At 43.2% G+C, this 21670-nt stretch overlaps 1 protein-coding gene across 3 annotated transcripts in view; it reads left to right on the top strand.

Moving 5' to 3' along the window:
* The first annotated feature begins 1108 nt into the window (after positions 1 to 1108).
* Positions 1109 to 21670, top strand: part of Slc7a2 (solute carrier family 7 member 2) — a 58266-nt gene continuing 37704 nt past the window's right edge. For 2 of the 3 annotated variants that reach the window (NM_022619.3, NM_001134686.2), the window contains 1 exon segment: positions 1109 to 1272. The gene's annotated coding sequence lies outside the window, so the exon portion shown is untranslated. 3 annotated transcript variants of the gene reach the window in all.

The raw sequence follows: 21670 nt of genomic DNA, 5'->3' as shown, positions 1-21670 counted from the left end.
CGTGGTAAAATGTAAGAGGTTTATACTGGTGGCCTTAATTGTTTCGTACATTTACTCTTAACAATTCCCGCAGCACAGCTATGCTCTATAGACCTCATTGGACACAGTCTCTGAAGATGCTTATAGAAATTGTGGTCATATACCATTTCTGGAGCAGACTCCTCACTAGTCAGTAAAATTTCTCAGAAAGGTCTACTTTAAAGAGGAACGCTCAGAGGCTCTCACTAAACCTAGGTACTGCGTCACAAGAAAGAGCACTTGGCTAATCTTCCTAGTGGGATTGAGTAAAAAGCCCGTGACCACAAGATAAAGGCAAAAAAGATAGCCCTTCCTACAATACCATACAATAACATTCAATTCTGTGCCCAGGAGTCTATTTCATTTTTGTGTTAGAAAAATAAAGAGTTTCACATTGTGACTTTAATCTTATCAGAGACTCCAAAAGCAAGCAATAGCACAGAACGAGAAAGCTCGATTGTGTAACTTCTGTTTTTGCTGGCTAGGAAATACCAAGTATCCTTTTCTTAAAAACCCACCTCCAAATAACCGTGACTGCCTGCCTGCCTATTCACAAGTCTGAAGTCCTCGAGTTTTGCTTTCACTATGATTTCATTACAGAAAGTGATACTTTTGACAAAGCACATCTATCTAGGCTTCTAGTTTATTATAATCATATACTACTATTTTTATGTTCCCAATTCTCAATGAGAGAGTGAGGGAAAGAGGGAGGGAGAGGAACAAAATCTTGCTTAGAAGAAACCTCAGAAATGCCCTGCCCCCACCCCCCCACACACACACATTGAGATTGGGTTCTGCCAAGAGAGCGTTTTCCCTCTGCCAAGCCCTGCGTCTCGGACCCACGCCCACCCACCTACCCACCCAGCGAGCAAGCTTGTAACCACGTGTGCCTACACCCTGGCCCTGACCCTACAGAGGCGCGGAGCTAGACACCGCCTTCCTGGAATCTCAGCGTGCCTGGAGGGGACGAGCGCTCCAGGAGGGGGTCGCGAGCGCGAGGGAGGGGCGGAACGGCCCTGCCCTCGAGGCCCCGCCCTCGCGGCCCCGCCCTTCGCCCCGCCCCTCCGCTTCTACTCAGAGGGTTGCCCACGTGCCCAGCCCGCCTTCTGCAGCTCGGCGGCGGGAGCTTCTGTCTGCGCGGACCTGGAAGACGGCGGCAGCTCGTCTAGCCTTCGAGAGCTTGGGAACCGCAGAGCGCTGCAGCCGGTCGTCCGCTGGTGCCCGTCTCCGTCGCGCAGCCAGGGCACTGCCCCAGTAAGTTGCGGAGAGTGCGCGAGGGCCCCAGCAGGGAAGCGAGCGGTGGGGCGCGGGCGTCCAGGCCGCGTCCAGCTGTGTGCAGCTGCCCGCAGGCCACGCTTTGAGCGACTGCTGAGCCGAGCGTCGGGGACACTGGGAGCAGGGACTGCAGCTTCGGACCCTCGGCCTACGGCCTGCACCTTGGGCTGCTACCCTCCTCCTCTTGTAGGTCCCCGGTGCGGCTTGGCTGACTCTCACTCGAGGCGTGCAGATCCCGCAACCGCCACGCGGGTCGCGGAACTTGGGGATAGGGCCTGACACTGGGACTCCCTAAGTGTTCCTAGTCACTTTAGTTTTGGGGGACCCTGGGTATCTCTCTCTGGAAGGGTAGCACGCCTCCACACTCTGCAGGAGGGTGGTCCCCCGAAGTCGTCTTTCACTCCCTTGGGGTTCTTGGTTTAAATTTGGAACAAGACTTGGATCACCACGAAGCCTTTTTCCATCCTGCTCTGGATTTGTTATGTCAGGTAAAATGACCCACTTGGGGGTGGGGAGGGTCTGGACTGGTGTTTTAAAGTAAATGGGTGCAGTATTAAGTATAAATTGTTCTGGGCGTGCCTTTTAATCTCATTTCACGAAGTCTTCAGCTTAGCATACCATAAAACCATCATTTCAGATCGTGGATCGACCGCCTTCTGTTGTCCCATATGTGCAGTATGCAGTGTAAGGTAATCCTATAGTTATTTCAAAGAAATGAGCTCTGTAAAAGTCGAGCAGTCATAGATGACACTCACACTAGAAACTGCCTAGATGCCAGAAGGAAGAGAGTTAATCCGATCCAAACTTCAAACTGTGAAAAACTGTCTTCAAAGACACTGAGGTAACGACTCCCTTGGGACTAAAGCATTAGATCCATGTGGAATGGAGTTCTTTGCTAGAATGGAGTTACCAGAATCTAGGGCTTGGGCTGTGTAGTTAAATGTGTCTGTCCTGAAACTTCACTCTTGCCTGAGGCACACTTTTAAAATATGTTTTTCTTTTCTACTCCATATTAATATTTATATTCTCAGCAAAGCGCAACATTTTATTTGTTTCTCTGCCTAGGAGCTGTACAGTTGGAGAGCATTCTATTTCTTATATGCTCCTTGTGCTATTAGATCTTTCTTTTATTCTAATCACACCAAAGTAGAAAAAAGGAATGATATATCCGCTCAAAAGAACATTTTCCAGTTCCTTATGCTAAAAGTTTCTCGCTGGCAGCTGGCCAGGAGTGGATCCGGGAGGCAGCCTTACTTGTATCTGCATTTTCAAGCTGGTTCCTCTGCCCCTGGCTCTCTTTCCCCCATGAGTGAGTGTCATTTACATTAAGGCATTTTAATCTTTCGGGGATATGTCCTGACTCTGAAGATCAGATTAGAGCTTCTTGGTATCTGTAGATTCAGTTTGCTGAACCATGACCTTCACCTTGTCAGCAAAGCTCCTTTTGATTCCGGTCTCCAGTTTTTTCTCACTGGGCTTAAGAGTTAAGAGTCCGGAAAGGGGAATGGCAGTTAGGAGGACAGTCTTGGGAGCTTTGAGCATTTAAAAAGTCTGAGAATCTGTCGAATTTTTCACCCTGAATGTCCATGTCTCTGGTTCACTTGAAGCAGTGTCTGCAGAGTTTTAAAGCTGGTGTTTCTTCACTATAAGCCGTTTGCCTTGGCTGGCCACTTACCTCCTCTCCCTTCTAGATGGCTGTACACCAGCAATTGTCTTCTCCTACCTTCTGGTTCAGGTCAACGGTATTTCTTCTGACTCGTTAAGCCAGGACTCTCCTAATGGGCCATTTCTTCTCCTTTTCCAAAATATTTTCCCTAAATATTTTCATATCTAACCTACTTAATGGATTTATGTTTTGTTACATTTATTTACTCTCTCCCTCCCTCTCTCTCTCTTTTTCCCTCCCTCCTTCTCTCTGTCTCTCTCTGTCTCTGTCTCTATCTCTCTTTCTCTTTATCTCTGTCTCTGCCTCTGTCTTTGTGTCTCTGTCTCTCTCTCTCTGTGTGTGTGTGTGTGTGTGTGTGTGTGTGTGTGTGTGTGTGTGTGTGTGTGTGTGTTCAGAGCCATCTCCTGGTTTATTTTGGTACCAGTCAGTGACCAGCTTTCAGAACAGAATTTTGGAAACTTTGTCATGCTGTCCTTTGCTTCGTTTTTTTGCCAGGCATATTATGGACATGATTTCAAAGAGTCTGGTGTCTTAATAGATGACTCCTCAGATGCCCGATAGTTAGAACAAAAGGGAATTTCTCAGTTGAATGTGTTCCTAAGCTTTTGTGTTTGGCACTGTGGACCAGAGGAATGCTTTGCCACAAGACTAAAAGCTAAGGGAGCTGTGTGTCTTCGCTCTCGTTGTGTTGGCTTAAACAACTTACTTAGCAGAATTAGATCTTTAACTTACTCTGAACCTTTATGAAAGTATTCAGAACTATGTCGATAAAACCTTGAACAACAACAAAAACCAACAAAGTGCTTTCCCTTTGTGGCCTTCCATTTCAGTAAGCTTGTGTCCAGTTCCCTCACCTAGAGTGGCTTTAACTCATGTTCAGTGTGTTTTTATTGTAAAGTATTTGGCAATGGTTCCAACAATTTGGGGAAACGTGTTTTCTCTGTCTTCTAAATGTCTTCATGCCTTCACTGAAAATTGATTGGGTCCTTCCAGTGCACCAGATACTGGGTGACCTAAAACTAATTAATGAAGTTATAGAGTGAGTCTATAATTATTTTTGCATTTAGGAAACCTTTTTGGTGGGTTTTAAGAACAGTTTGTTGTTGTTTACTGTATGAAAGTAAAGCCAAATCTTAACGGATGGTTCGAATGCTGTGTGCACAAAGGGATGACTGCACTGTGACCCATGAAGATGGAGCTACCATTTTATTATCAAAAGCATGTATGCTGGGCATTTTTGTTTCATATATAGCTACAAATTTATGTTCATATGCTCATACACCCTTTGCTTTGCTGGTTCCTGTCTTAGAAGTGGTAGCCATGGCTGTGAAAATGTGAGTGCTACCTTCTCCAACCCAAACACAATGAGAACTCATTCCCTGCAGACAATAGCTAGTCAGGACAGTCCCAAGTTCATCTATTCTTTTTTCCTGTCTTACTCCACAACCTAACTGCTCTGTGCTGATCTCTGGAGGCAGACAGAGTACTATTTTTTACATGCTTATGGACACTTTTAGATGCTAGGTGTCACCTTCTGAAGACTTCCTCTGCCCTTATAACAACGTTCTCACTGGTAAAGAATTAGTATCAGCTTAAAAAAAAAACTATGCATTAATGTGGCTTTTGTTTAAGAGACTGGCTTTGAATGTGTGGGTCGTGTGTCTTCTCCACTCTTATTGTACCCTTCAGTGTGCATCTCTGTCCTTACAGGGAGCTGTGAGTCTCCATTTTACTGGGTGGATGTAGATGCTGTATGTTGTTGGGAACCTTGGGTTTTCTTAACGAAGGACTGTATCCATCTGAGGCTGCAGCTTCAAGCTAGAGGCTGTCATGTGTTCTCTTTCATTCTTGATGTGTAAAGAGCATCTGCCTGTAAGAGAGGAAAGATAAAGGGAGAATCTCTGGGGTGAGCTTAGAAATGAAGAGCCTATCTACACATGGTAGGACAGTAGGAAAATGTGCATGCTGGCTTCTCTCTTCAGATCTGACCCTGATCAGAGAACCAACCAGCAACACCGAGAGAACACCCCCATGACCTTTCCTTCAGGAATTCACTTCACTTAAGAAACACTTGCTAAACAATACGCAACAAAGAAAGATGCTAGCCCATGTTGGTTCTAATTGGTTGTTCCCACAGCTGTGGGGATAATCCTCTTCTTTCCTGAACTCATGCTGGCTTTTAGATTCTAGTTTTTAACCCCACCTTGTCTTCTGGGGCCAAGGGGGTGCCCTTCCTCCCAGTGTCCACCTGGTGGGCACAGCATATGGATTTTGATGTCATGTTACTGGGGGAATACTGAGAATACCATAGTCTAGATGTTCACCTTGTTCTAGTACTTTGCTTGGGGCAGTGGTAGCCGCTCATATTTAACATAATTAGATGGGTCATAGGTTGAAAACAGGCGTTTTCTTCTATAACATCAGGTAATAAACCTTAAAACTCACCTGTTACTTTTACTTTTTGTGGGAAGAAACATGGTGCTGGAATTGCTACCTTTGATCATAATTGCGAGAGGGTTTCTTGCATTGGCTGTGACGGCTGCCGTTGTCACCCTGGCAGAGTGCTGATGACACTAATCACGGGTGGAATTAATGGCTGCTTTATATTGAACCAAAAGGAAAAATCAGAGTGTCTTTCCAATTTTCAGCAGTATTTATTTATTTAATAGTAACTTGGGTCAGATTTTGTGACTGCAGTGCAAGTCCTTTAAAAAGCAAGTAAGAGGGCTGGAGAGATGGCTCAGTGGTTAAGAGCACTGACTGCTCTTCCAGAGGTCCTGAGTTCAAATCCCAGCAACCACATGGTGGCTCACAACCATCTGTAATGAGAGCTGATGCCCTCTTCTGGTGTGCCTGAAAACAGCTACAGTGTACTTATATATAATTAATAAATTTTTAAAAGAAAAATAAAAAGCAAGTAAGAACAAAAACAAACAGCGTAAGTTAAGCAGTGGGATTGAGAACTCATCTAGGTATCACCCAAAATGTCCTCCTTTATCAGAGAATGTGTATCTATCCTCTGGGTTTGTCTTCCCTGTCCATAATTGCTGCTGTCCACTTTATAGAAGGTCTGCATCAAGTTAAGGCAACTTAATATGCTTCTGAAATTAACCTGCCAAATTTACCTCTACACTTGTGCTATTTAATAATGATCTATTCACCCAGATGACTGAGTGTGGTTTCCTAAGTCAGGATTCCCTTAAAAGAGGAGATAAGGCTTGACAACTTTGATCCCAACAATATCCTAAGACATTATGTCTAGAGTTTTCCACAGTCAGAAATTAGTTTATGTATTGCGCATTAATACCCGTTTTGTGTGTGTATTCATGCGCGCACATTGATGTTTAGCTAATTGTCCACAGAATGTTTATAATTTGCCCTAGCTGTTATCCTCATTAAAACAAAACAAAACAAAACAAAACAAAAACAAAAACAAAGCCCAGGGCTGAGCATACCAAACCATCTTCATTCCCAGAACTGGAGAGGCAGAAACAGGCACACCAAGTGAAAAACTCATCCTGATAGTTGGTATCAACTTGGACAACTTGGATTTGAATTCCCCTGAGAAGAGCCTGATTCTGAACCTTCAGGTTGTCCTGTGTAGCAGCGTTGCCTGCTTTGGAGACCCGCTTTCCACTTAAGGAACATTTTTTCAGTGGAAGAAAGAAGAGCTGTGATCACAGCCACTCCTGTGCACAGTAGTGGCATGTGACATGATAGATATTTTGTGTTGTGTTTTTTTCCATCCATCTCATCCAGTTCATGTTTCCATAGAAAAAAATGCACTATATGCAGACTGGCCATCCCTGACCATCCTATGTGAGATTTCTGGACATTCAGGGTCCCTACTTCCATCCAGTAGACAGCTAGAGTTTCTACAAATTGGGATAAGAATCTCATAATACAGAAGCCACTTAGGAGGGATCTAGAGAGATTCTGTTGAGTCTGCATAGGGCTTTTTTGGTCAGGGGTTCTGTTTCTTTGCTGGTTTAAGATGGCCTCCAGTTTCCAAGGTAGCTAAAGCAGTTGGGGACTCACTATGAGATCCTCTGGTGGAAAGATAAGGTTTTTCCATCCCCTGTGATTGATGTCATCATCAAAGCAGACAACTATACAGAGTAGCCTGAGTCTTTGGTAACAGACTTTTCCCAGGGGAAATCATATTCAACTTGATACAAGCTATCAGGAAAAGATTTCACAGTAGCCTAAGGATAACTGGCCTCTTTGTGCCATGCTGAAAATGTTATTGTGCCCTGAATCTCCAACGGCGTAGTCTTTTTGCCAGATTCTCAGATTCACAGATTTCAGCCTGTGCCTATGGACCAAGGAGTGAATTTGTCTCAGTTTTGTCAAAAGTTCATCTCATTTGAGGATTTATAATCACATCCATAATCAGGTCAGACAAGAATGAGTGAGAATAGTACGTAACATTGGGACATCTTTATAATGACATTGAGATCCTTCCTCTTAGTTTGCTGCACATCAAAAGTAGAAATCACTGGAAGCTCCCAAACTTAAACTTGAATCAGAGCCTAACTAAATGCTACCAGCAGGAAAGGAGTACATAACTCCACGGCTTCCCCTTTGTCTAAGGAGCAAATGACTAGTTTGTAGCAGTTACTTGTTACATTTATTTAGTAATGTGCTGAACCAGAGGCAGTGAACCCCAGAGAGATATTTACAGTGAGTTTCTCTGCTGAAGTCCATCTTTTACAGAGTTTGTGTGGTTGGGATTTGTAATATTTGGTTAAGGGGGTGGAGGAGAGGAAGAAAAGGCCATTTGATGTACTGCAATTGTGGCCCAGTGTTCACGTAGGGGGGAAGGAGTCTTGTATGTGTACTATGCATGGAGAAAAGAGCACAGAGTGCATTTGCATGCCGTTGAGGAACAGTGGTGGGTGCAGATACAATTCGTAGTACTCTCTGTGTAAACACATCCTGAGCTGCTGCCTGGTTAAACTCCTGAAACTGAATGTTTCACTTCCAAAGCAATCATATGTTCAGAGGATTCATGCGAGGGTAAGGCTTGGCTACCTGGGGATTCCGTTTTTTTGTGTTTTTGTTTGTTTGTTTGTTTGTTTGTTTGTTTGTTCGTTTTGTCATATTAAACAAAATAAGGTGAGACACAATACTGGTATCTGTTTTTGTTTGGTTTGTTTGTTTGTTTTTTCTCCAAACTCCCCAGTACCTTTAAAACTCTTGTGAGAAATGTCTGAAGCATCCCGTGGTTCATTTCTTCAGTCCTTCCCCATGGACAGGTGCTGAGTTCCTGGTACGTCTGTCTCAAACACAGCACTAGACAAGTCTCAAAGGGAACTTGTAAACACCTAAGAATGACATTTTTGAATGCCCTAACAGTTCCAAAATCAAGGGTTCAGGAAATAGAACATTGAAATATGAGACACTGGATCCAGAGCAGAATGTAAGAATTTAGACGTGGAAGAAAGTCCTGATTTGTTTCAGTGAAAGAAACGCTACATTGCTAGAATACACACTACAGGTAGAATTTTCCAAGTGGACACCAAATTACAATACCCACTTAAAATTTTTAGATTTTAAAATTTCTCAGATGTTTCCTAACGTGTTTGCATATTTTAACAGAGTAGCATTTTGAGGGTGTGAACAGTTTTAATAAACGGCATACTTTACAGGGAAATGAAAAAAATACAGGCTCGATCTAGAAGAAAAAAAAACATTTTAGTATGTATTCTAAGGCATTGAAGAGTTAAACCTCCACAAATGGCACTTTTGAACAAGTAAGTGCTTTCTGTGTTAGCTCAGAATAAAAGGAAAAACCGTGTGGGTTTTTGCGTTTTTTGGACTGTCCTAGGTGACAGCTGGTTTGCACTTAGTTTAGTGACCCAAACAGAGAAAAGAGCAGAGTCTGCATAAAATTCTGTTGATTGTGCATGCCGGCCTCACTGAAATGGATCCTGTGAACCTTCCGCATAATGAGCAGTGCATTTGCCTTGTTTGGACCTCATTCTTCCTGCTGCAGATTGCGAGAGAGATATGGAGAGCAAACAGCCCAGTACTATCACCTCAAAACTATCCTGGCGAATTATCTAGACTGCTCTTCTCTGTTTCTGTCTCGAGATGTTGTACCTGCCGTCTCTACTGCAAAAAGTGGTAGATTATCTCACGGAACTACCAGAAATGGTACTAAATTACTTTTTGCAGGGACTTAAACTGTTTAGGCTGGACGTGATGGTAAATACAAGATGGGTGCCTGTAAAATCTCGGTGCTTGGGATGTGGAGACAGGAGAGTCAGGAGAACAAGGCAGCCCCGGCTGTAGGAGACCTACAGCCTCAATCCCCCCATTTCTTAACACAACTTAAAAGGACTTTGTCTCTTTGCCTCGCTGCATGACCAGACCAGCCTTTCACAGTGTTTAGCTTTCATGGTATCCAGTGTTGAAAGCTGCAGAGGGTGGAGGTGCATGAGGGTGAAATGAGAAATATTCCAGAGTGCAGGCTATGGTGGCATTGAGGAGGCCGAGGCAGGAGGATTTAAACCCAAGGCAAGCCTAGGCCACACAGTAAGCCTCTGACTCTCCAAAACAAAACGGATGTTCTGGAAGTGGAGTCGCGCTCCTAGAAGGGAGTGTGAGTGCCAACTGTCATCTTCGGTAATAAGAGTAATACAAATTTTTAATCTTCTATTTTAAGAATAGAACTTTAGTTCATCATGTATGTTGTATGTTAGGTCCAGAGTGTCAGAAGAATTAAATGAACTCTAATTACATTAGTCTCATTAGTTTGCCTGAATCAGAATTTAGGCTCTTTCAAGGGTTGATACAAAAAGTCTTTATTTCAGAGAAAAGTAAAGGAGGAAAAACAGAATGTGAAAATTGTATTCATTTCTGGCTATGTCTTCGATAAAATGGTGTATGTAGAATGATATTTTAAGAAGTTTTGTTTACAAAAACTAGACTGTGATTTGCACATCTTTGAAGATGAAACATTTGACATTGCTTGGTAGCGTTAGTGAATTGCTGACTCGGAAGCATACCTATTCCATTGCAGAATCGTGCCTGACCATTCTTCTTAGGTATATGTACTCTGTAAACACGAACCGGCCATCATATGTGTGTGCAGATGTATCTGGGAAAGTAAGTCATATTTCTAAGCTGCTACTATAAATGGTAACATTTTTATATTTAGAGATAACGGATGATTGGGGCTAGTTGTATCTTTGGGGCAAGGTCAATATTTTCTCCTCGATGTTTTAATGCTCACCACTGCCTGGGGGACAGGGGTAGTTAGAACTTCTGCAGGGCGACTGGGTTCCTTCTCTGAGGGGCAAGTGGGTCGTCCCTGTTCACTCTTCCTCAGGATTCCCCTTCTCTGCAGTTCTTCTGACCACTCTGTGCCTGAGGCCACTCTTGCATTAGAGATCCCCGAGTAGAGGTGGGCAGTTTATGATCTGTGGAGTGCTGACGCCAGACCCCATGTGGTTCTCTTCCTCCTCCCTTCCTCTCCCAAAATTAAATGAGTAGCCTAGAGAAACCCAAGCCTAATACTCACCAGCTTCTGAACTGTCAATATTAGCTCTTCTGTGCACCCTCTCTTGGGTGTCCCCCTGTGTAATACTCTGTTGTCCTTGGCCTGAAGACTGTATTTTCTATGACCACAGAGGTGTGGCACAGGCTTTAGGGGTCTTGATTCTGAGTTCACCAGAATAGCATAAGACTGACATACTTATCCTTCCTCCCTCTGTTTTCTCTCTACTGTTTTTCCCTCAGTCCTGACTGTACATACTAATTCTGAAGAAGTTGAATGTGGGAAGAGGGAAAAGTTTTTATCCCATCAGTTTATGCCGTCACATTAAGTGTATGAGACACATCTCCACAGTTACTCAGAAAAGGGTTTGTGGTGGATTTTCCTGGCCCTCTCTTGGCTATCAGTTTGGGTGGTTGCATCTGTAAGTAAAGAATTGACTTAGAGCAGGGGTTCTCAACCTGTGGGTCGTGATCCCCTCTGTGGTCATCTGTCAGATATCTGGCATACCATATATTTAAATTTTGATTCATAATAGTGGCAAGATTCTAGCTATGAAGTAGCAACAAAAAATAATTTTGTGGTTGGGAGTCATCAGAACATGAGGTATACTGTATTAAAGGGTCTTAGGGTTAGAAAGACTGAGAACAACTGTCTTAGACTAACAGTTACCATATACTGAAGTTTTTCTCCATGTTTATTTACAGAACAGGAAAAGTTCACTGACTTACCTTTGTGTTTTGTCTACTCTGTCTCTGAAGTATTATTCGCTTGCATCCACTAGCAGGTCCTACTTTTGGCCAGGGTTTTCAAGAACAGCAGATGCTTCATGAAGACCTACTGACCCAAAGCATCAGACTTTCCCATTGCACAGGTTGGGAGTTGGGGGCATGGGTGGGGGAGGGGCCAGGAGGCGCTCGTTTCCAGTTTAGACCCTCAAAAGCTCAGATCTAGAGTGAGAACTCATACTGGTCTCTAAAGGCTGTGTTCTTTCTGCAAGCTCCCTCATGGAAGCTGTGACGTGTGAACCTGTTATCTCCACAAAATAATCTACTGCCCTTGGAGCAAATGACCGCATTTCAGAATCTTTGGCTTGCTGGCTGAAAGGTGGATTTTAAAAGTGTGTGTGTGTGTGTGTGTGTGTGTGTGTGTGTGTGTTTATACCTGGCTTTTAATTTTGTGATACCACAGTTTTATGCACATAACATAAACTCTGCTGTCTAAAGCTCCTGAGTATCCATTTCAATACCATTAAGTACGTTCACATTGCTGCTCAGCAGTTTGCCAGTGCTTTTGAGTCCCGAAACACTGAACTATACCCATAAGCAATCACTGCCCTCAAGGGTCTGGCAACATCCATCCTAATTTCTGTGTCTAGGAGTATGTCAGAAGAACGTTGTTTGTCCTTCTGTGACTGGGTTGTTTTATTCAGCATGGTATCCTAAAGTGTCATTCATGTCTTACTGTGTCAGAACTTGTTTCCTTTCTGTGTGGCGATGTGTGTGGGTGCATCTCTCAAGCTTGTGCATGTTCAGGTGGATGCCAGAGGTCAATCTTTGCTGTCATTCCTTGGGCCATCCATTTTATTTTTGCGAATCTCTGACTGGCTTGAAGCTAACTGTGAAGGTGAAGTTAGGAAGCCCTGAAGATCCACTTGTTTCTGCCTCCCCAGGGTTCCCGGAGGAGGGGGTTCAAGCTCAGGTCCTCAAGCTCTCAAGGTAGCATTGAATCCACTGAACTCCCAGAATCTGCTTCCTTTTCATAGCTGAGTATTACTGTTTCATGATATTAATAGCCCACGTTTTATTCATCCTTTTAGACAGCCATTCACATTAGGGGTTCTTCCACTCTCCGCCTGTTCTGAGCAATGCCACTCTGAGCACGGACAAGTAGCTGTCTCCTGGAGACCCTGTATGCCTAGAAATAAAACTGCTGCACCCGGCAGAGATTCTGTTTTTAATTTTTTAGTTCCTGGCTCGGGTGGCACCACTTCCCACTCTCACCAACAGCTTGCAAGCTGTCTGGCTCTCGCTCTCATCCTAACTTTTGGAAGGGAGTTTGTAGTTACAAAGTTACCCAAATGCCTGAAAAAAAAACAAAGCAAGCCTTTCACATTTATTCATAAACACAGACTTAATATCTTGCTGGTATGTTTCCAAAGTTTAAAAGACTTATCCTCAGGATATCTTGTCTGAGTTATAGTGAACATCATGGGATGGGAACTCCTAGGATTGCTTCAACGTGCAAGTAGCAGGTAAATGTGGATTACTCAGCAATGTTCGTTTCCCTCCACGTGTCCATGCGTTCATCCCTTGTAGGAGTGCTTGGCAGCAGAAACACGTCTGTGCGTCTGTGGTGCTTGCTTCCTTTATCTCAGAGTCTACTACTAATCTGGCCCCAATTCTTTGGGTCCAGAAAGGAATATAAGTGAATGAAACCATAATGCAAAATAGTATGGAGTTCGTGGAACTAAGGTGAATCAGAGACCAATCAACTTAGAAAATTTCTCTGTGTCCCAGGCATGCATATTGCAAACTGGGAGCGGTGGCCGATAAACAATTTCGAAGGACTCACTGGGCTTAGCAAATCGAGAGCTTGAGGCAGGAGGATTGAGTTCAGGGTCAGCCTGGGCAACTTAGTGAAATCCTGTCTCAAGATAAAATGATCGAGTCGGGTAAGTAAGGTGCCTTCCTGGCGTGCACGAAGACCCGGGGCAGGTCCCCAGTGCTTCATAAACCAGAGCGAGAGCCTGAAGCAAGTGGGTCACACATTCCACAGGACCCTGGGATACCTAGCAAGACTGTCTTGAAAGAAAATAAAGACCAAGCCAAAAAGCAAGAGTGTGTTCAGATGGCCCGGATGCTACATGGGCTGGACCAAGTGAGTAAACGGTGGAGAACTCTTCTCTAGCCTTTGGATAAACGTTTTTCTGTCCTGGGGGTGGGCACCCTGGCAGAAGCCTGCTCTTCTGAATTGCATGCAGCACTGACATGGAGGGGAAAGGGGAGGAGATGGGAAGTCTCGGGTAAACAGTTAACGCTGGATGGGTGGTTGCGTCAGTTGAACCTTTAAACTTAAGAAAGGTTTACCAAATCAATATTTACTTGATCTAAGTGTTATGCGCTGGTGTAATGACCCTTGACCCCTTTCCAGAGTCATCAGTAATGAGAGCATGGCTGTTGGTTTGTTTTTGGTTTGTTTGTTTGTTTGTTTTAATTCTCTAATCCCCATGGTCTTAATGAATGCAAGACTGGGGATGGTGAATGGGTATGTGCAATACGTACTTTAGAATAGAACACTTGCTAGGCAACCCGACTGTCAGTTTACCTGTGTTCAGAGGGGACCAGGGGCTGAGCATGGATTTATTCAGCCACAAAAAGAACTATCATTAAGAGTCCAGCAGCAGGTGTAACTGATACCTGCCAGGATCACCTATCCTGCAGCCACACCATGTCCCTTCTTGTTGTTACCGAACTCTTGCATTCTTTCATTGATCTTTAAGTAAGGACGTGGTCTTCAGACCCAGCCCTCCCTCCTATCTTGGTAACTCTGTATTGGAATGCTTCATCAGGATATAAGAAGATGGGGCCGAGGTTGGGATTTAGCTCAGTGGTAGAGCGCTTGCCTAGCAAGTGCAGGGCCCTAGGTTCAGTCCCCAGCTCTGTAAAAAAGAAAAAAAAAAAAAAAAGAAAAAAAAGACAGTGAAGAAGATGGGGCCAGAGCAAGATATCCGTTCAGGAAAATTTTGAGTTCCTGCTACATGCCAACACCCAAAGTCCCTACCTTTGTGCAGCTTACATTCTAAGGGTCTTTATACTATGCATCATCAGGCCCTGCCACACTGCCTTGTACTCCAGGGATGGACCTGACTAGAGCAGCAAGGGAATGGAGTAAAGATAGGCTCATGTAGACGCTGTCAGAAATGGCTGAGACCGAGTGGATTGGGCTCTCCACTGGAGATACCACAGCACCCTGGGAGCTCTGTGTGTTCATTAGGTAGGGTTGAAAAGGGAGGCAGTGTTATTGCATACAGCTCAAGGTGAGATTCTACATATAGATAAACAAGGAGGCAGGGTTTGTGGTGTACAGTGGGATCGAGGAGACTTGGTTTACTTGACTTCTGTAAGAACAGTTTCTGCAGGGAAACAGACTTCAGGTGGCAAACCTCACATGGGAGAAAGCTATGGTAGATCTTTTCAGCACACACTGCCGACACTCTCACCTTGTCCCCAGAGGAAGACTTGGCCAACCTTTGAGCCTGAAGCTAATGGAATCGGTAACATGTCTGTGCCCACGTCCACAGCACATACTACGGACTTTGCCCACTCAGAGCTTCCTTTGATCTGCACACCCCACAACAGCTGTTAAGAAGTAGCGATGATAATTCTATGTGAAAACGTCAAATAATGATTGATCCCCATCTCTTCAAACACATGCCTTCTGTGGAATAAGAAAACTATGTTAACTTTAACTGAATTTACACTGATTTACTTTCAGGAACAGAATAAAGCCCCAAAAAACCTTTGGACAATAGAAAGGGGGCATTCTTGATATTATCAGAGGTCAACTGAAATAAAAATCAAAACAGAGTAAAAATGTAAAAGATAAACCTTGAAGGGTCAAGACACTTTGTTCTCAAACAGTTTTGAATTCAGAAATATGTGAAGACTTCAGAATATTAGATATTTGAGAAGCCAAAAAAAGTTAGACTAAGATTGTGACAGAGAAATTGTAAACTCTGCCCAGCATTTTAGAAAGTACAAGGCGATTGCACAAAAATCTGCATCTTTTTGTTGCAAATAGCATTATTTTAAATCACTGAGGGATTTTACAGCCACAAGAAATAGGTTTTCAATATGCAGTAGCATTCTTGACGTGACAGTTAACTAGATAATTTGCCTTCATCTTTAAAGATTGATTTTTTTTTATAATGCTTTCCTGACAAAACGCTGCATTCTCCTTCTTTACCCAGTAGTGGCTTTGAGTATTTTAACATTGAAAGGTTAGAATCTCATGCAGATGAAATTTTAAAATTCCAACGCTTTTCAGATATATTTTTGGTAACATCTTGATGACCTCCAAATGTCCTGTCATCGGCTAAGTGTTAGGTGGGTTGCCAAGAGGCTGAGAAAAGGAAGAATTCAGCATTTTCCCATTGCTACTAGGCTATTTGGAGCAGAGCAAACAGTAGAGGCTTGCCAGCCCTATAGACCTCGAGTACAAATGTCAATGGTTTTGAGTACTTTTGTTTAATAGTGCTGAGTTTGAGTTTCATCCTCTGAAGACATGCTGAGGGTTCAGTGACGTACACATGTCAGGAGCCTTAATGGGTGAGAACAGTGCTGAAGAGCCTCTGCTATTTCCAGAGGGATATCCCAGACTGAGGTAAGACAGCCTTCCTTAAAAGCGGAGTCCTTTTTCAATTACGCTTTTCTCCCCATATGAGTCTGAGACATTTGTTCCCTCTATTTTCCTTTTCCTTCATTCCCCTGCCTCATCCCCATGGATCAGAACTAAAGAAAACACTATGCCCAGCAGCCCTGTGGACTGGAGTTTCTCTGCTGCTACTATACTCAGCTGGATGATGTAACCATTAGCTAACATTGGCCCCTCACCAAGCCATGGCGACAAGTTTCTTTCCTGAAGGCCTGCTCCGGGTAGTGTTTCATCTCAGTTTAGAAGGCGTACTTCATAACAGGACTATTTATTCGTAGAGAACTGCCTGTGCCTTGCTTTCTGGGCTGTGGACATTAACACTTTGGTCATTCTGAACACTCACTGTTTGCCAGTTATGGGGAAACTGAGCTCTGAAAGAAATATAGACTTCAAGCTTATCTTTTCAGATAGCGCATCCCAAAACTTCACCCCCTGCAGCAAAATACAAGGGCAGCAAAAGGGGGAAAAGAAGAGGTTAATTCACTGTTGACCCCCCTGCATTCTTTCTAAAATGCTAATGCACATCGAGTGTATATTACAGCCTATAATAGATAGTCAGACAGAATTGGTTCTGTGTCCTAACTTGGTATGCCCAGGATCTTTGTCTGTTCAAGGTGCCATAGGAAATAACTGTAGATTGAGGGCTCAAACCATGGGCATTAAGTTGGTATCATTCTGGAGGCTGAATGATCTGGGAGGAACTCAGTCGGGGCTCACTTACAGATGGTTCCTTTGCTCTGTCTTGACATGGTGGAGGAAGAGTTGCCAGCTCCAGGGTGTATTAAAGACATGCTTTCATCATGGGGGCTGGGAGAAATCTGCCCATATGATCTCACGGAACCCTCATTCCCTCCCACAGTGTCTCCCCCCAAAAGCTATCACAGAGTTAACACGTTCAGGGAAGTGCAGGGAGACACAGTCCATCCACCGAGCTGGTGCTTCCTGGTTTTGTCGTCTACAGACCAGAGACGATAACAGCAGTGAGTAGTAGTTGTGTCGTCCTTCGGGGTCCCAAGTTCAGTGCTCCTCGATGAAGGTCGCTCACATATTGATATGTCTTTGTAAACCTGTCTTGCTCCAGGAATTTACTATAACTATAAAGTTATAGAGTGATGGTTAAATTCTTTGCAGCCTTATCAAAGTCTGTCTTCTGTAGTCCTGCTTCATCCTCTGCCTGTCCGGGTCAGCCTTCATCCTGGATGTGGGATTGCTGACAGACTCCCTTTTTGTCTTTGCTGCTCCATCTGACCTCAGCCATTCACTTCAAGATACGAGTTTTTAGAAATGGGGGTGGGGGAGTTTCTTTAGGTCTTCTGAGCTGGGACAGGTGAGTTCTTAGACCAGACACACACTCTCTTCTTACCCAGATGGTTCTGTTGGTCTCTACAGTCTCCTCCCCATAACGCCTTTGAGAACGACTGAAGAACAGCACTCTGTGGACCCTGGTTCGTTTTAAATAAGTCTCTGTGTGGTCATTCGGAAACTGGGGTGGGCATAGAAAAGTCTAAATGGTTACAGGCGTGGGATGAAATATTTGTCACCCAACCATGAATTCAGACACAATATAGTTTTGTTTTTATAAACCATTTGTGATTACATCACCAAGCACATACACTAAGTGTGTATTCTATTTAAGTTTTTAATTGTTTGGGGGGGAGGAGAGTGGTTACCTTTTTAGAGCACCAAGAAAGCTTCATGGAGAAATTAAGATTTGGGAAATATAGAGGGAGGAAGAAAAGGGCTAGATATAAGGGGAGGTGAGTATTTACTGACTTAATCCTAAGTGAGACTAATGCCTGACACACAGAATAGACAAGACTGTGACAAGTTTACGTGTGGATGCTTACCTGGGTGTCTGAATCACATCAATGCACAACTGGAGATTCTGGGAGCTCAGAACCCAAGACTGAAGGGCTGTAGTGCCAGAGGTACCTGTGAGCAGCAGTCGTGGTATTTTCCTGCGTATAGATCTCTCCATCTTTAATAACAAGGATATATTATATTTTATTAGTATTTATGTATTTATTACATAATATTTATTTATATACAGCTTCCTTGCTGCTTTATCATTGCTCTGTGAGTGCAGACCTGCTGTATAAAACTCTTAAAGTATCCAGAAAAGCCTGTCCTTCCAGCTATATGCTCTAAGGTACTTAACAAGTTGCTGCAGGGCTGAAATATTTGAGACTGAAATGACCTTTTGTAAACCTGTGTTGTACTGAGCATTTTTTAGATTTTCTTTATTTTGAAAGAAAACACATAGTACCATGATGACATTTGCTCTCAGATTGGTTGATATTATTGATTAAGCTAACATATGCAAGGTAACCATAATTCTACTGATTCTATTCTCTTCCTCCTTTTCTCCTTGAGCCATTTTAGGTTGCTTGCCTTTTAAAAAGAAATACACTTAAAATGTGAAGTTGTATATTTTGCTAGAAGGAGGACAAAGAAGTATTGATATTTCAGAAGAAAATGGAGGGAAATGCTTGTAGGGGTTAGGCAATGTTTGGTATACTTTGTGTGTTTCCCATATAAATAAACAAACCAAAAGAGCTTGTAAATGACCTGTGCTTGTTCCTTGTGATTCTGGTAAGGGAACAGATTGTGTGGCTATAAACATTTACATCACATTCATTTGGCAGGATGCTGATAAAACCCTTTTAGTCTGCATTCCTTTGCTGGTAGTTTGATTGACACTCCTACTCCCATTGGTAGTATATGCCCTTCCACCCATATTAGCTCCTGTCTGCCATCACGTAGTGCCTCTGAAACTTCCCTAGTCTGAGCACACAGTGAAGACAGCCATACCAGGACTTGGCTCTAGGTGAGCCAGTAGCCCCAGAAAGGGGTTCTTCATGAGAAAGAGTTGTAGCTCTGGGCTCTGGCCTTCTTTCTGCTTTCTGGCAGTGACTCTCTCATTAGCCTGGGGTGCTGGGATATGCTTGGCTCAGGAGGAAGACTCAAGAAAACCCAGCTCTTGTGTCCATGCCCAGAATGATGTGTTACTGGCGCCGCTAGTCGTACAAGGAAGAAACCAAACCCAAATGTGGAGGCAGGCTGCTTTCACTTTCCCGTTTAAAGTGCTCTGTTCTGCACCAAAGGCAACGCTTAAGGAATTGCGTTTGGAATGGTTTTTAAACTGAGACTATAGGGGCCAGCGGGACAGCTCAGTTGGTAAAGGCACTTGCTATGGAGACTCACAACCTGAGTTCAATCCAGTTGGTAGGAGAGAGTCAACTCCTCCCAATTCCCCCTCCACTTGTGCACCATGGTGTGTGCAGCACAAGTCGGTTATATTTAAATCGAGATCACAAAGACTTAAAAATCTGTGGGACTGCATTAATGACTGACTATAAGGGCTGCAGAACCTCAGCTTCAGACAGGGAAGGAGATTATATGGCTTATTTTAGGAGGGAGCCTTCTCACCCCTTTCAGTGTCAAACTGATGGGACTTCAGATACAAACGCTGGGGTTTAAAGAGCCCTTCAGATCACGAGTTGAATTTGAGTCTGTCTAGTGAGCTAACAGCAGGTAAGCTGTAAGGGGCTCGTGTCTCTGGTCCATAGACACCAGGCAGATGGCCTCAGGACCTGCTTCACATGACAGTGAAGTGAGCTCCTGGTTCCAACTGCTGCTTTCTGGGTTTTCTGACATTGATATTGGACCATAATTCTAACACAAGGACTTTGTGGTAAAAGTGAAGACAGAAAAAAAGAGGGTTCAGTTTTCAATATAGGAGAGTTTTTAAGATAGCAAACCATGTTAAGACCAGAATGTATTGGCAAGCTCTTGGATGAAGGTTTTAAGACACTCGGGACATTGTTTCTAGGAGTTTATATTGGGTTATTTTTGTATGAAAGCAGAACATTTGAAAGCTTGAAGGATTTTTTTTTTTTTGAGGTTTGAAATTCTATGAAAGCTGTGAACTGTATTCTGAAATTTTTGAATATATGCATAAGCTTCCAAATGTTTTGGTTTTAAAGTAGATTTGTAAGTAAAGTAACTCATTGCCTATTGGCCATTATCAGAGTTGTCCGATAAATAATTTCCTTCCCTGCTTCAATGTCGTGAAAGCTTTTAGATGTTTATCCTGGGCTTGAGATGTGTGTGGTTTCTCTAGTTCCAAATGAAATGGTCAGAACATGTTAATTTGTACGTTTGTTTATTGTTTCTGTCCACAGTTGTGTTTTTATTTCCACAAGGGTAAAAACTTGGCTTTATTCATTGTGTTGGTTTGTATATGCTTGGCCCAGAGAGTGGAACTAATAGGAGGTGTGGCCTTGTTGGAGGAAGAGTGTATGGTGCGTTTGGGTTTTAAGACCCTCATCCTAGCTGCCTAGAAGCCAGACTTCTAGCTGCCTTCAGAACAAGAGGTAAAACTCTCAGCTCCTCCTGCACCATGTCTGCCTGGATGCTGCCATGCTCCCACCACGATAACAGACTGATAGTAGACATTAAGCCAGCCGCAATTAAATGTTTTTTTTTTTTTATAAGACTCGCCTTGGTCATGGTGTCTGTTCACAACAGTAAAACCCTAACTAAGACATTCATGTTCTTTCCTCAGTGCCCAGGACAATGGCAGTTTAGAAATGGATCTAATCAACTGAACTGTCCACATCATTGACATACCTTATGTGTGTTAGGGATTTCTCAACTTTTATTTTTCACATCGATAATTAAAGAAAGTTGAAGCCTAGCCTTACAAACACACATTTGTCTGTTTGTCTCTGTGGCTCTTTGTTCTCACTTCATGTATGCTGAAGCTGTTTTACTAGTACTTTTTGTTAGATGTGACTCCTAAGTGTGAGGTTCTGTGGGAGAAGCTTGGCCCTTGGGGTGGCAACATTGAGAGGCTATAGGATGTTTAAGAGTGCTGCCAGGCTGCACTTGGTTATGCCATTGGAGTCATGACCCCTCTGAAGGGATTAAGGTAGTCCTTGTCAGTTCTAAATTAGTTCTCACAAGAACGTTGATACTGAAAGTGTGAACCCGGCCTCTCCCTGAATCATGGCTTATTTTGCCATATGATCTCTCCTCATGTTCCCCACATGAGGCCATTCATGATGAAGCTACGACAGTGCTCCTGAATCTCCTGTTAACTGAGTTAATACCTTCATGAGGGAAGTGCCCAGCTTCAAGCATTTCGTTATGGTGACAAAGGGGGGCATATTGTATATATTTTAAGAAGAATTTATCCCTAATAAGTTGAATTTATCCCATTCTAGAATGAGTCTTTTAGTCTTAGAATTTACTGTATCATAAGCTACTGTTGTTTTTAATTGTGGTTTTTTTTCTGGGTATTATTATCATGTGCCTGGTTGGTTTTCCTTCATGTGTATGGTTATAACATTGACTGGTCCTTTTCCGCCTACCTCCAAATTTTTCATATTTTTTTGATGTGATGAATCAGTAATTACACATATAAACTAAGAATTAAAAATCCAGAGGATAACCACTGTCGTTAATGGGAATTTTTTTCAGTTACGTTTAGTATAATTTTTGGTGTCGTGTTTCTTACATGTTAGGTCCTTGCATTATTGGGTGTCTATTTGTTGTTCCGTTTCTCCCCTCCACCTGTGAATTAACTTGTAATGGGTTTTGTTCCTTTTAATGCTGGGAGCTGTGATTTACCATACACTGTCCAGGTGGTAATGAATTCAGGCCACCTGGGCTCAGGCCTTCTCTCCACTCAAATGTATTACTCTTCTGCTTACGTGCAAAGAATCTTTCTCTGTATCTAATATGCCCCTTAACCCACTCACCGAGTTTTT

This window comes from Rattus norvegicus, chromosome 16 (assembly GCF_036323735.1).
Source record: "Rattus norvegicus strain BN/NHsdMcwi chromosome 16, GRCr8, whole genome shotgun sequence".
NCBI classification, from domain to species: domain Eukaryota; kingdom Metazoa; phylum Chordata; class Mammalia; order Rodentia; family Muridae; genus Rattus; species Rattus norvegicus.
The sequence above is the reverse complement of the archived record's forward strand: the minus strand, read 5'-3'. Positions and strand labels throughout refer to the sequence as shown.